We start from the raw sequence: 13,080 nt of genomic DNA, 5'->3' as shown, positions 1-13,080 counted from the left end.
AGATGACAAAAAGCAAAATTGAATTATTAAAACATTTATTGTCATAAAATACCGTTTTATATCAAAAACTACTTTATAGGATGAAAAGTAACTACATACAACTATATTTAATTGATTTCCATTTAAATTTGCACATATATGCGCAAAGTTGGCAAATCGGTACACGTTCATAAATAAGGACCACTTATTTTCACCTTATTAGTGAATTATTGAGAAAGTAGTGAAAAACTATTGAAAATAGGGGCATTTTAATCCCTGATTTTAGCGAAACTTTTCAAATTTTGAGATTAAATATAAATTATATCTTTAATCTGAACTGTTTTAACTATTTATTTTGAAAATATGGAAAAAATTAACAGTAAGCCAAAACTTATGCATTTTTTGCGAGATCCTTTGTCAGTTGTTTCTTTTTGCATTCTTTATACAAAAAATTTTCATTCTTTATACATATTTTCCTGTCACAATGTTTTAACAGTTTTTTTTAGAAATAAGTAAAAATATTTTTCTAATTTCTATTTCTTCATTGCACAATTTTTTAACAAAATGTCAAGTATTCTATTAAAAGAGTTTAATAAATTGTATAATTTATATTTTCCAATCACAATTTGGGGCGCATGACTATTCCATAAAGCTATAATTAACACTGTATTATATTAAACGTTACACTGAAAAAATCTCTATGGTATTATTAACTATAAACTCAGGATTAATCTTAACCTGTCTTTTGTGATTCATGATTATTATTTTTTTGTAAAACGATTTTTATATTCGTTAATCGTAGTTATTTTTTGTGCAAAAAATATCTTTTCTGCGTATTTCACAATTTGCCGTTTTCATCGAGTAAATCGAAACAGATAATTAAAATTAAGCTATAATATATATTTGATAATTTAATTCGTTCAAACTTTATAGCTAACCTAAAAAGCCTGAAATTTCACACAAGTGGAATCAAAATTTTGTAGTATTTTAATATCTGTGCTTATAAGTAAAGTACCGTTATAATAATGCTTGCATTTTAATGTTATAATTTACTATTTGTTAATTTTCTATTAATTACTAATGACATATAAATGTCATAAATAAATAAAAATGAATAGTTCTTGACAAGCAAGTAAAATTGTGTATTTTCAAAATTTTGACTGGAAATTCTAATATCTGTTAAATAATTTAGTACAACACGTGCGTGTGTAGTGTAGTGGTAGCGTTCCGGGTTTTCAATGTGCGTATGCGTTAGTGTTAGGTGTTTGCGCCCCCCCCCCCCGTGTTAAATATTTATTTCATAAGTTTGTGTTAATTCTAATACGTATATAACGTGAATTATGAATGTGTTCTAAGCAATATTATTTACTTTTTTTATTTAATCTTTACTTTTTGTTTGTTATCAGATAATAGAAATTCGATTAAGAATCCTAGTCAATTTGACTATTTTTCTTATCCACATTAACTAATTTTCTAGTCACCCTACTAAAAATAAAATCAGGAATCGTCATGAATGGTCAGAATTTCTGAACATTCCTGAACAGTCTCACCACTTCTGACGTTTTCGAACGTTTCTCACCATTCCTAACCAAATACTTTCCAAGCCTTTTGGTACATCTTTCTAATTTTGGTAAAGTCTCATGAAAATTTATATATGTATACATATAAAATCTTTCAAATTTATTTTTTACATTTCAGAATACATTATTCTATTATAAAAATTGTTCTTTTAACTTAACAAAAGTTCTCATTTTTCAAATTGGTATAATTATTGAATTAATTATACAGCAAAAGTAGGTAAATAAATCAAAACATTCGGACCGTTCTTTTAACATTATTTAATATATTTATTTAATGTATATTTATAATATATTAATTTAATATATGTATATTTACTTGTAATTATTTAATATAGTTAATTAATAATAAATTTTGTTTCATAATATTAGTAATTTACTATAACAGTCAGTACTTATTATGAGAAATATTTGCATTATAATTGAAATACAGTTATATTTAAATTATTATTAATCATTAATAGAATAATTTCTTACTATAATGATTATTATTAATAATTTAAATTTAAAATTTATAAAAATTTCAATATTGCATTAATAATTCATTATTATTATAAATTATAATGTTAGATTAAATTAATATTAAATACTAAATTCATTTTAAATGCAGATATAATAATAATTATTATTAATCTGTATTCGTATTATAGTTTATAAAACATTACAAATTGTAAAGTTAAGACTTAATTTATTATTGATTCAATTAATAATGTTAATTTTTATTAATTCACTAAACCTATTATGACTAAATTGAAATATAATTAATTAATAAAAATTATTTAACAGTTTATTCTGATTTATTGATAATATTGGTAATTGAATTTTACTATTTTACAGTTGCTCTTTATATAGACAGCTGAATCCAGAAATATGTAAGTCGGTTCGGTAGTCGCAGTCGTTAGGGCAGTTAGTTTAGGCACTAGGTTAGGTCATGCGTCGGGGTTCGATCCCCGTAGGGTCCAAATTTTAATTTAATTCCGGGAATTAGTTTCAAGTTGTTCCGTATGTAAACAAACTGATATTAATTAATAAAATATATTTTTTTAATTTATTTGTTGCAACTTTTTGCATATTGTTTAAATAAATAAAACAGAAGTGGCTTAAAAATATGGTCAAAAATGAGATACAAATGGTCTCAAATAGTCACCAATTATGGGCGTGGTCAACAAAGAGGAGGGGATAGTAGCAAACTTGTGACCACTTTAAACTTCCTCCTGATCAGTTGTGATAGATTTCTGACGAGATACATCCAGAATCGTAAGAAAACTGGATTAAAGTGGTCAGGCGGCCTGACCATTTGTCTGACCATTCCTGATTTTATTTTTAGTAGGGCACTTTGACTATGCTTGACCTTAGTCTTTTAACTAGGTTGTCCTAGTGGATGCCTCTCGTAATCAGGCAAAGTAGTCAATTCCTGGTATACGGGTGCCAGAAATTTTTTTCAGTGTATTAAAACAATGACAAAAGTGGAATGTATCAGTACTGACGAAAGACTTGATTTATTTTAATGTAGAATTTTTTGTAATTTTTTATGCGTAAAAAACGTTGCTATTGAAAAAATGGTTTCATTTGATAAGTTTTAAATTTTGTTCCAAGATTTTTAAAAACATTCCAAATACATTTACCATCCAATTACTACTCTGACTATTTTTACAAAAAGATATAGGTATTAATCTCAAAATCTGAAAAATTTTTTGAAATAAATATATAATTGTTCAGTTCACTTTTCTCTTAAGGTATAACCACATACTTTATGTATTTTCTGTTAGTTGTAATAAGTTCAAAAAGTTTTAAAAAATTTTTTGTTCGAGGTAACTCAAAACTAAATTTTACAATAAAAACTATAATATTTTAAATATAACAGCCAAAACTGTGATTAAAAGTTGCGTAAAATCTGATAGAATTTAAATTCTAAATGGCTAATAAATCGGTTTAATTCAGTTTTAGTATAAAACTCAAATGGCTTTTTTTCACCCCACCCTACCCGTGTAGAAATTGACCTATTTAAATCCTGTTTGTCATGTGGCCCCGATGAGGACTGCCTCATTATAGCCTGATTTGGAAGTTTTCGGGGCCTGATAGGGACCTATATTGCAGATGTCATTTTTAAAATGCGGAACATTTATTATTTCTTTTATTTCCAACTGCATTCAATTATTATTAACAGATGTCAGTCCGTTTTCACGCTTTGAAAATGAGAAAACATAACAGTTCAAAACGTGTGAGGAAATATCGTTTTATAAAACAGCTCCAACAATTAAACATTAACGTCAATGAAAGTAAGTACAATGAACATAAAATTTTCAATTTTTTTTATAGAATTTCAGATCTAGTTTGTCTCAAAAAACACTAAAAATAGATTTTCGATTTAAGTTTATATTGTCAAAATTTATATACTGTGATTTCATGTTATGTTTATATTTCTTTTTATATTTATAAATTTTCCACTTATATATGTGTAATAATGTTACATAAAAGATTATTAATTTTACAAAAAAATTAATTTTTTGAAGTGTTTCTTTAGGCAATAAACTATAAATATATATTTATTCGTTTATATTTTTTTAATTTTAATTTATTAATTTTTTAAATTATTTACCTTTATTTATTTGATTTGATTGAAGGACAATTGTGGAATATTAAAAGGCCTATTTTCAATTACCCTGCGAATTCGAGTATTATTGTTTGTAATATAGAAATGATAGAATCAAAAATGATTTTTCTAGCACTGAATTTTGATATCGACAAACAAAACAAAAGGAGATCTACTTTAATTCAACAAACGTCAAACTATTTGAAATTTGATAACCTGTCATATTTTTTTTTCTTTTTTTCTTCTTAAATGACTTGAAGCTAGGCCAACTGTCAGAACACACACTCTTATATACCAACTAGTTTTTGCGTTTCTACAGAACGACTTTTTGAGGTTAGGAGTACTCGCATTTGCCTGGACCACCCGTCAATGGGTTTTCTCGCCAGAGAAGAGGGAAACTGTAGAAAACCTCTCCTGAGTACAACCGGTTTATCGACAGTCGAATTCTAATGGTGTGTACCGGACAATAATCGACGGTGCACATCATTATACCTCGACGTCAAACCTCCCGCACAGATTATCTCACGTGCCGGAAAAATCCCAGGCTAATAGGCACGAACCAAGTACCCTTGGTCCGCCCACCGAGCCAGGCATCTATCCGACCGAGCTAATCTGTCGGTAACCTGTCATATGGCGTTGATTATAATACATAATATTTTTCAAAATGTGTTGGAAATATATATTTGATTTGTATCAAAAAAATCAAGAACAGTAAGTATAAAAAACTAATCTAAATAGTTGTGCAGTAGTTAATATATTAATAAAACAAAACAATATGTGACTTCAGAAATTAAAATCAAATGCATATAGTTATTATAAAAACAGTTATATATATATGTTTATATTTATTATTATAGTCTAGGTGGTCTACATATATTCTCTTAATGTAAACTTTCATGCATGTTTTATAGAAAAAAATATTTATAAAATAAAAAATATAAAAAATATTTATAACAATTTTTTTTATAGTAATGTAATAACAATTGCCAAATTACTAGTATTTATTTATTTATTTATTTGTAATGACATTTTACTGGTAATTAGAATGGAGAAGTTGAAAATGAGTTCTGTTTATTCATTCCAATTGATCGAATTTGTTAAAAAAATCCCAATGGCCAGAGATCAGTAGACATTGTTCCTGTTAAATGGATTTACTTTGATAATGAAAGTTTTGTCGTCACATTTATGCCGCCACCTTATACCACACAAACGTACAATGTACTTACAAACTCTTGTGAAAAATGAAGTGGATGCTCCAGAACATTGGCCGAATTACAAAATCACTCTTGTTGGTCACGCAAGTACGTATATAAAAGATAATTTTTCTACAAATTTCTAATCAATTCATTATTTTTATTATTAGCTATTTTTCTAAATTAAATTAACTTAAATTATTTATTTATTATTATTGTTATTAAATAATTTAAAGTAAAAAAAATGTTAAGTAAATATCATAGCATAATAAAATAATAGACATTTTCCGTGTTTTTTTTTGCTTAGAGACTATTGGGAAATCTGCCTACAGATTCCGCACTCCAAGGTTATGTGGGGTTGGTATGATAAAACAAAAGGAAATATATAAAAAAAAGAAAAATAAATATATAAAATCAAAATTCGTAGAAAATAAATTTATTAATTTATTATTAAATTTAAATTATCTGACAAAAAAAATTGTTTTAATATTTATTTATTTTCAATGATTTTATACAGAAACTTATGAAGAAGCCGAGGAAAAATTGAAAATTTTGAACGAGAAGAAATTTGCATACTCTAGTGAGTCTGACATGACTTCTGAACAAAAAGCAAAAGCTGTATCAAATTCAATTAAAGAAACTCGAGGATTAACCAGTTTAGACTATATTTTTGAGGTTCCAGATTTGACAGTTTCATAGAAAAATAAAAAATCGACTTTTACACTTCCCAGGTGCGATTTTTTGGTCGGCCCATAGTTGGGCCAACTTTTACAAAGTCGGTCCAACTTCTCGTGCCAGAGGTTGGGCCAACCATACAGATGATAACGGCGACCGTCTAATGGCGACGATGGTTGGCCCGACAACTCATAAGGAAGTTGGCCCAACTTACAATGCATATGTTGTGCCAACTATACATTTCAATGGTTGGTCCAAAGACTGACGCCAAAGTTGGCACAACTTTAGATGCGTAAGTTGGGCCAACCACAATTTTCAAAGTTTGGCCAACTTCAACAGCCAAAGGTAAAAAATTATTAAAAAACTAGATTATTTAAACAATTAACAGGTTATTATTAGCGGGAACATCAGATATAGCCTTTACCTATTATTATTAAACACAATCTCATACATACATTTTCGAAAATATCTAACGCTCGCTGGGATCGAACCCCTAACCTAACGCACCGAAGACTTATACACTGACCACTACGCTACGCTCACATGGGAGTGCATAACGCAAAATGTATATTAAAGCTGCAACAGTCGGGCCAACCGTGGCCCAGAGTTCGGCCGACCAAAATAATGTAAGTCAATTAAACTGCGTTTCACAAAGTTTTGCCAACCGTCGGGCCAACCGTGGGGCCCAGAGTTCGGCCGACCAAAAAACTATAAGTCAATTAAACTGCGTTTCACAAAGTTTTGCCAACCGTCGGGCCAACCGTGGGGCCCAGAGTTTGGCCGACCAAGAAAGTTTAAGTCAATGAAACTGCGTTTCTAGAGTTTTGCCAACCGTGGCCCAGAGTTCGGCCGACCAAAAAACTATAAGTCAATTATACTGCTTTTCTTGAGTTTTGCCAACCGTCGGGCCAACCGTGGCCCAGAGTTCGGCCAACCGAAACTGAAAGTCTTTTAAACTACGTTTTGATGAGTTGTGCCAACCTTTGTCGCTAAAGTTGGCCCGACGGTTGGTTAAACTCTGCATTTAATGGTTGGCTTGCAAAGTCGGGCCAACTGTGGGCACAAGTACTTGCCAAAGTTGGGCAAACTCTGGCAACCAAAACTTTGCTTGCCAAAGTTAGGCCAACCTTGGGCCAACCTTCAAACTCTGGCGGCCAACCTAAATTCGCACCTGGGTTTTTAAAAAATTAATCTTCCAAAACAAAAGAAAACGAATGTTTTGTGGTTAATTTTTTAATTTCCTTTTCTAAAATCTGTGTAACGACTGACATAATTTTAAATATAATTGGAACCCTAAAGAACACCACTTTGGCACAAGTGGAAAAAATTTCTTTATTTGTCAGTGGTTGTAATGAAACAAAAAAATCGAAAATCAATTACTTCGCTTTTGAGAAAAGTCACATTTTAGACGAAATTTTAATTTATTTAATGTTTTCGCTTTATTAATGTTATTTTTTATTACATATTTGAAATATTCATGAAAAAATAAATAATTTCCATATATTATATAATTTTTTATATTTTGGTATAACAGAGAAAAAAGTGTTTCAAAAGTCCTCTGCATCTGAAAAAGTTAAATCTAAAAAAAACCATAACTTTCATAATTTTGATCAAATCAAAAAATAAAAAACACGTATTTACTTATTTTTCATATAGAATTCGAAAAAATTATTTCAATCAAAAAAAAATTTTTAGTGAAAATTTCACGGAGAATGCCCCAAGCATGCGGAAAATAATTCTTCTTTATTTAATTCTGGTAACCTTTTTTGTCACTTTTGATATAAATTTTATTTAAAAAAGTATTTCATTAAAAACATTTTTTCTTGTAGAAATGGCTCCTCTAAATTTTGAAATCATCGAAAACATTGATGACAATTCAAAACCTCCAACAAGTTTTATGATTGGGACTGACAGCACTCTCTAAATCTGAATATGTGAAATTTCACTTAGGGGAGAGTGGGGCAAAGGCGCTACACTGAGAGAAATGGATAGTCAGATTTTGATGTTAAGAAGATGATGTTACACGATACTATCATTATGCTACTGCCAACCATCACAGATGCTAAAAAAATATAGTTATGCTACCCCGTACTACCAAGATGTTACTCCTGATGATATTGATGGTACCCAGGAGGAAAAGTCGGACGAATGTCGGAGTTTACAACCGCCTGGGATCCGCGCCCGTGCGGACCGCCAGTACCGATGTTTTGTACCGATTCGGATCCCAAAATTCAACCGGCGCTGGGGCGGATCCGACTGCGGATCTCGTCATTTATTGTTATAGTTCACATTATCAGTATAATCATAAATTTATTTTATTATATATATCATAGCTAATTAATTATTACAATAACTAATTGCATTTATTATAATAATAATATTATTATTATTATTATTTAACCAATAAATTAATTGTATTGATGCAAAGGAAGAATATATAAGAAACATAATTTTTTCATTATATTTATAAAAATCCAACTTTATTAATGTGCAATTAAATAAATAATTTTTAATAAATAATAATATTACACACTAAAAAAAAAGTTTTACTTTTAGCCCGTTTTCGAGGCTGAATTTACGGTGTAAACGGAGTCAGCCCCATTAAACAAGGACAGACTTATGTGAAATACATGGGCTGAATTTAAGGTGTAAACGGAGTCAGACTTTTTTTTTCCTGTGTAACTTGAAAGAAAATGTGTTCAATATATAATAATACCTACAATAAATAACACAATAACACATTAAATAAATATATAAAAAACAGATTATTAATTAATTTATTTATTGTTAATTAATTAATAATCTCTTTTTAATTTAAACAATATATTAAGTAATTATTTATTGACACTTTTCTGCAAATTAAATAATTAAAAAAATGTGTTGTGCATTCAAATTTCATTCAATTATTAATAATTACGTAATAAAATATTAAAAAATATAATAATAAAATAACAATTTTAACAAGTTCCTTTTTAAACGAAATATTAAAATATTCATAAATACCGGTATAACATCAGTCCGTATTTGAAAATTGTTTATTGCCGCGTAGTAATTTTACAATTTTCATTTTAGCTAGTGAGACTTGAAAGCATTTAAGATTTGAGAGTTCCATGCGAGCGTAGCATAGTGGTTAGCGTGCGTGATTTCGGTGCGTAAATATTCGGTTAGGCGTAGGTTCGTACCCCCAAGCGTTAGGATTTTTCAAATGTGAATATAAAAAAATACCGTTAAGTGTATAAAAAAATGTGTAAAGTGAACTATCAATGAATTGTTATCAGTATTTATCTTTTGCAATTAATTATTATTTTTTTATTGATATTTGTTGAAATTATTATTTTGATGCGAGCCGGTTGTCAGGCGGTAGAATGCCAGCATTGCCAGCGCACATCTGGCTAGGAAATGAAAGATCCGCAGTCGGTACAGTGCCGGGTCCCAGCCGGTTGAATTATACACGGAACGGCTCTTCGCGGCCGGTTACCGGGCGGTAGAATGCCAGTTCCGAGACGGATGGCCAGCCAGCTCCTGGCCAAGTCATCTTTTGGTAGAATATCAGTTCTCGGGCGGTAGGCAGGTGGTTCCCAGCCAGTACCACTACTCCGGCGTCGGTACAGGCGAGGATCCGCGCCGGTTGGAAATTTCCCACTGGGTAACGGTGACTATCTAGATAGCTGTCTGTATACGTAGCATTAAAGATGGTCACCCTAACCACAATTATGTTACCCACTACTATAAATTTCTCTCCGTATAGGTTTACATTTATCGATGTATATTTTTTAAATTACACGGAGAGAAGGGCGTAGTAGATTCTACTGACATGGCAGTTAAATCTACTAAACAGAATCGTTAGGTTTGGACTGACGGTACAGACAGTGCCATCTACTGCACTGTTTAGTAAGATAGTAAAGATAGCAAAAAATGCCTTTGCCCCACACGCTGGGGCAGCGACGTTTTCGCTTATATTTCTAAAAAAAAGTATTGATAAGCCTTAAAAAAATTAACAAGTGATATTTATTAGTATAATATTTACGAAACATAAGGTTAACGACATATTAATAAAAGAATTAAACTATTATTAAATAAAAAATAAAAACTTTTTGTGATTTTAACCTTATATTGTGAATTGATACATAGAAAATTCGAATATTCAATTGTTTTTAACCAAATTATGTTCAATATTGCCTTTGCCCCACATAACAAACTTTTTTTTTACTTTAAATTTAAAATATTTAGATACAAAATTAAACTAAAACACCACGCCAGTTGTGTAGAGAAATATTTAATTTATTTACATGTTACGTTTTTAAAAATTAAATACTTAAACTTATGTTTTAAAAAATAAAAGTTTGTTCAGTAAAATTATCATTTTATTTTTGCAAAACAATTTTTTTGTTATATTTCTTAAAATATTTGATATTTTTAGGTTTTTCTTTTTTTAATCAATTGGTCTCATTGCATTGCAACTTAATTTTTAATACCAATTGGAATAAACAGAAAATAAAGGAGATATTTTAAAAAACGTCTTTGCCCCGCATAGCGCCTTTGCCCCACTCTCCCCTATTACACGTTATAAGTCGTCTTCTCGATCAATACGTGCATATACACTTATGAATAAGTGAATTTTTCACTTATTATGAGTGAAATTTCACTTATATATATGTATATGCACTTATTGATCGAGAAGACGACTTATAATACTTACAAATATGTGAATTTTCACATATTCAGATTTAGAGAGCAGTATAAGTAATGTCCCATGCAGAAATTGAGATTGGAATTTTATGGGGTCCTAGCCAGAATTCCCTATCTGTAGTGGGGAACTGATTAGAGAAAATCGTTAGAACCCAATTACTTTCATAACGGTCGGCAGATGGGGTACTGACAAGAATATCAAGTCGGGAACTAGTTAGTAAAACTAGCTGTGTGTTGATAGGGCCCCGACTAGAATTTTCTAGTTGACTTTTAAAAATTATTATTTTTCAACTTAACATATTTATAATATTGAATTCTTCATTCATACACTGCAAAAAGAAGTATCTTATTTAAGATGTTTTGGTAGTCATTTCTAAGATGTTATTGTAGTCACTTTTTAGTCATTTAAAATATCTTAATTTAAGATACTAAAAGCATCTTCGTACATATTTTCAGCATATTTTTCGGGAAAAAAGTTTTGAGGTTAACTATGGGCTTATATGTAAGACATTTTATGTATCTTAGTTTTTAGTAACTTAAAATTTTTTCGCATCTTACAATTCACAAGTATCTTATCGCTAAACATCTTATTGAGACAGAAACATCTTAATTTAAGATACTTTAAAAAACTTACAGAAGTATCTTACTTTTTTAAGATAGAAGAAATATCTAAGACGTATAAAACATCTTAAAAATCAGTAAGATACTTTAGAAAACATCTTATTTTAAGATGTAAGATACCATTTTTCCATCTTACATCTTATTTTAAGATATCAAATAAGACACTTATTTTTGCAGTGTATTAACATTATTAATGAATGTTGTACACGAAAAACCTGAAACTTGAGTTGAAAAATCTCGTGCCCATGGGGATCGGAACCTTGGACCTTGGGGACTCCAATCGGATACACATACCTCCCGGCCGTGATAGCTTGGAAGCACCTCCGCTTAAATTACATCCCGTATAGCAATTCACCATTTGCCCCTATCTCTAGTATGGCTCTTGCTAGATTCTAACTAGAATCTCTAGTCTAGAAAAACTAGTCGGGTTCCAATCAAATTCTAGTTAGATAATTCTTACCAGCATTATTATTATTATTATTATTATTATTATTATTATTATTATTATTATTATTATTATTATTATTATTATTATTATTATTATTATTATTATTGTTATTATTTTTATTTTATTATTTGTTCTTTTGCATATTTATTAAAGATTGTTCTTATGTTAATTTTTGTTAGTTATTATACAATTTTAACAAACAATGAATGATGGAAATTAAAAGTTATACATGCTTTTTGTAATATTAGTAATATTTCTGTGAAATTTTCTGATTACTTTTTCAGAAAACACAATAGATCCTAAACAGAAAAGTCCCACAAAAGAAAAAACTCAGATTACGTCAAGTACAGTTTTTTTTAATTTCTTGCATTTTTTTTTTATTTTATCATAATTTGTTTATATTTAGGTATGAAATCTATTAAACATTTACGACAGTTTATTTTTTGATGTTTTTAGCATTAAATAAAAAACGTGCTGTCATTTCCAGTAACAAGAAATCTTTAAATTGTGGCGATATAAGAGATTTCTGTGTAGTTTGTAGCAATTTCCGCTGCAAGGTAATATGTATGTATAATTACACGATTGATATTGATATAATATTACATTGTAATTAAAAAAAAATTTTTTTTTTTTGATGAGGTCACAGTAAATTGAGAGGTGTTAAAATGACACCAAAATGGATTAAAATAATCTGCAACTTAGTAAGTAACTAAGTAAGTCAGTTAGTAACATATGTTAATTAGTTAGTAAGTAACTATAAGTTAGTTAGTTAGCAAGTAAGTCAGTAATTAAGTTAGTAAGTTATTAATTGTTGACTTGGTTTTGATTTGAAGTAAAATTTCATTCATAATAAAAAATAACACTGAAATTAATTATTTTAATCATTTTTGTGTTAATTTAATGTGCAACGTTTTTTATTACCTCACAATTGAGGAGCTTGATCGAAGAACCGGCTCTTCGCTCGGACCACACGCGCTAATACCAGTCGGGTAGGAGTGAGTGGCCCAGAGGCGCTCACTGCTGCCCGACTGATAATAGCGCTTGCGGTCCGAGCGAAGAGCCGATTTTTCGATCCAGCTCAGGGGCGTAGCCAAAAAAAAGTTTGGGGGGGGTTATGGAATTTGATGAGAGGTGTACTCAGAATAAAATTAGAAATTTAGGCTTTAAAATATATGTTTTTCCAAAATTTCGGGGGGGGGGGTTGAACCTCCCAAACCCCTCCTGGCTTCGCCCCTGATCCAGCTCCTCAATTTACTGTGGTTTTATTTTTATTGTTCATTACTTACTTTTAAAAAAATTCAGTTC

Source organism: Leptopilina heterotoma, unplaced genomic scaffold (genome assembly GCF_015476425.1).
Source record: "Leptopilina heterotoma isolate Lh14 unplaced genomic scaffold, ASM1547642v1 Lhet_97, whole genome shotgun sequence".
NCBI classification, from domain to species: Eukaryota; Metazoa; Arthropoda; class Insecta; order Hymenoptera; family Figitidae; genus Leptopilina; species Leptopilina heterotoma.
The sequence above is the reverse complement of the archived record's forward strand: the minus strand, read 5'-3'. Positions refer to the sequence as shown.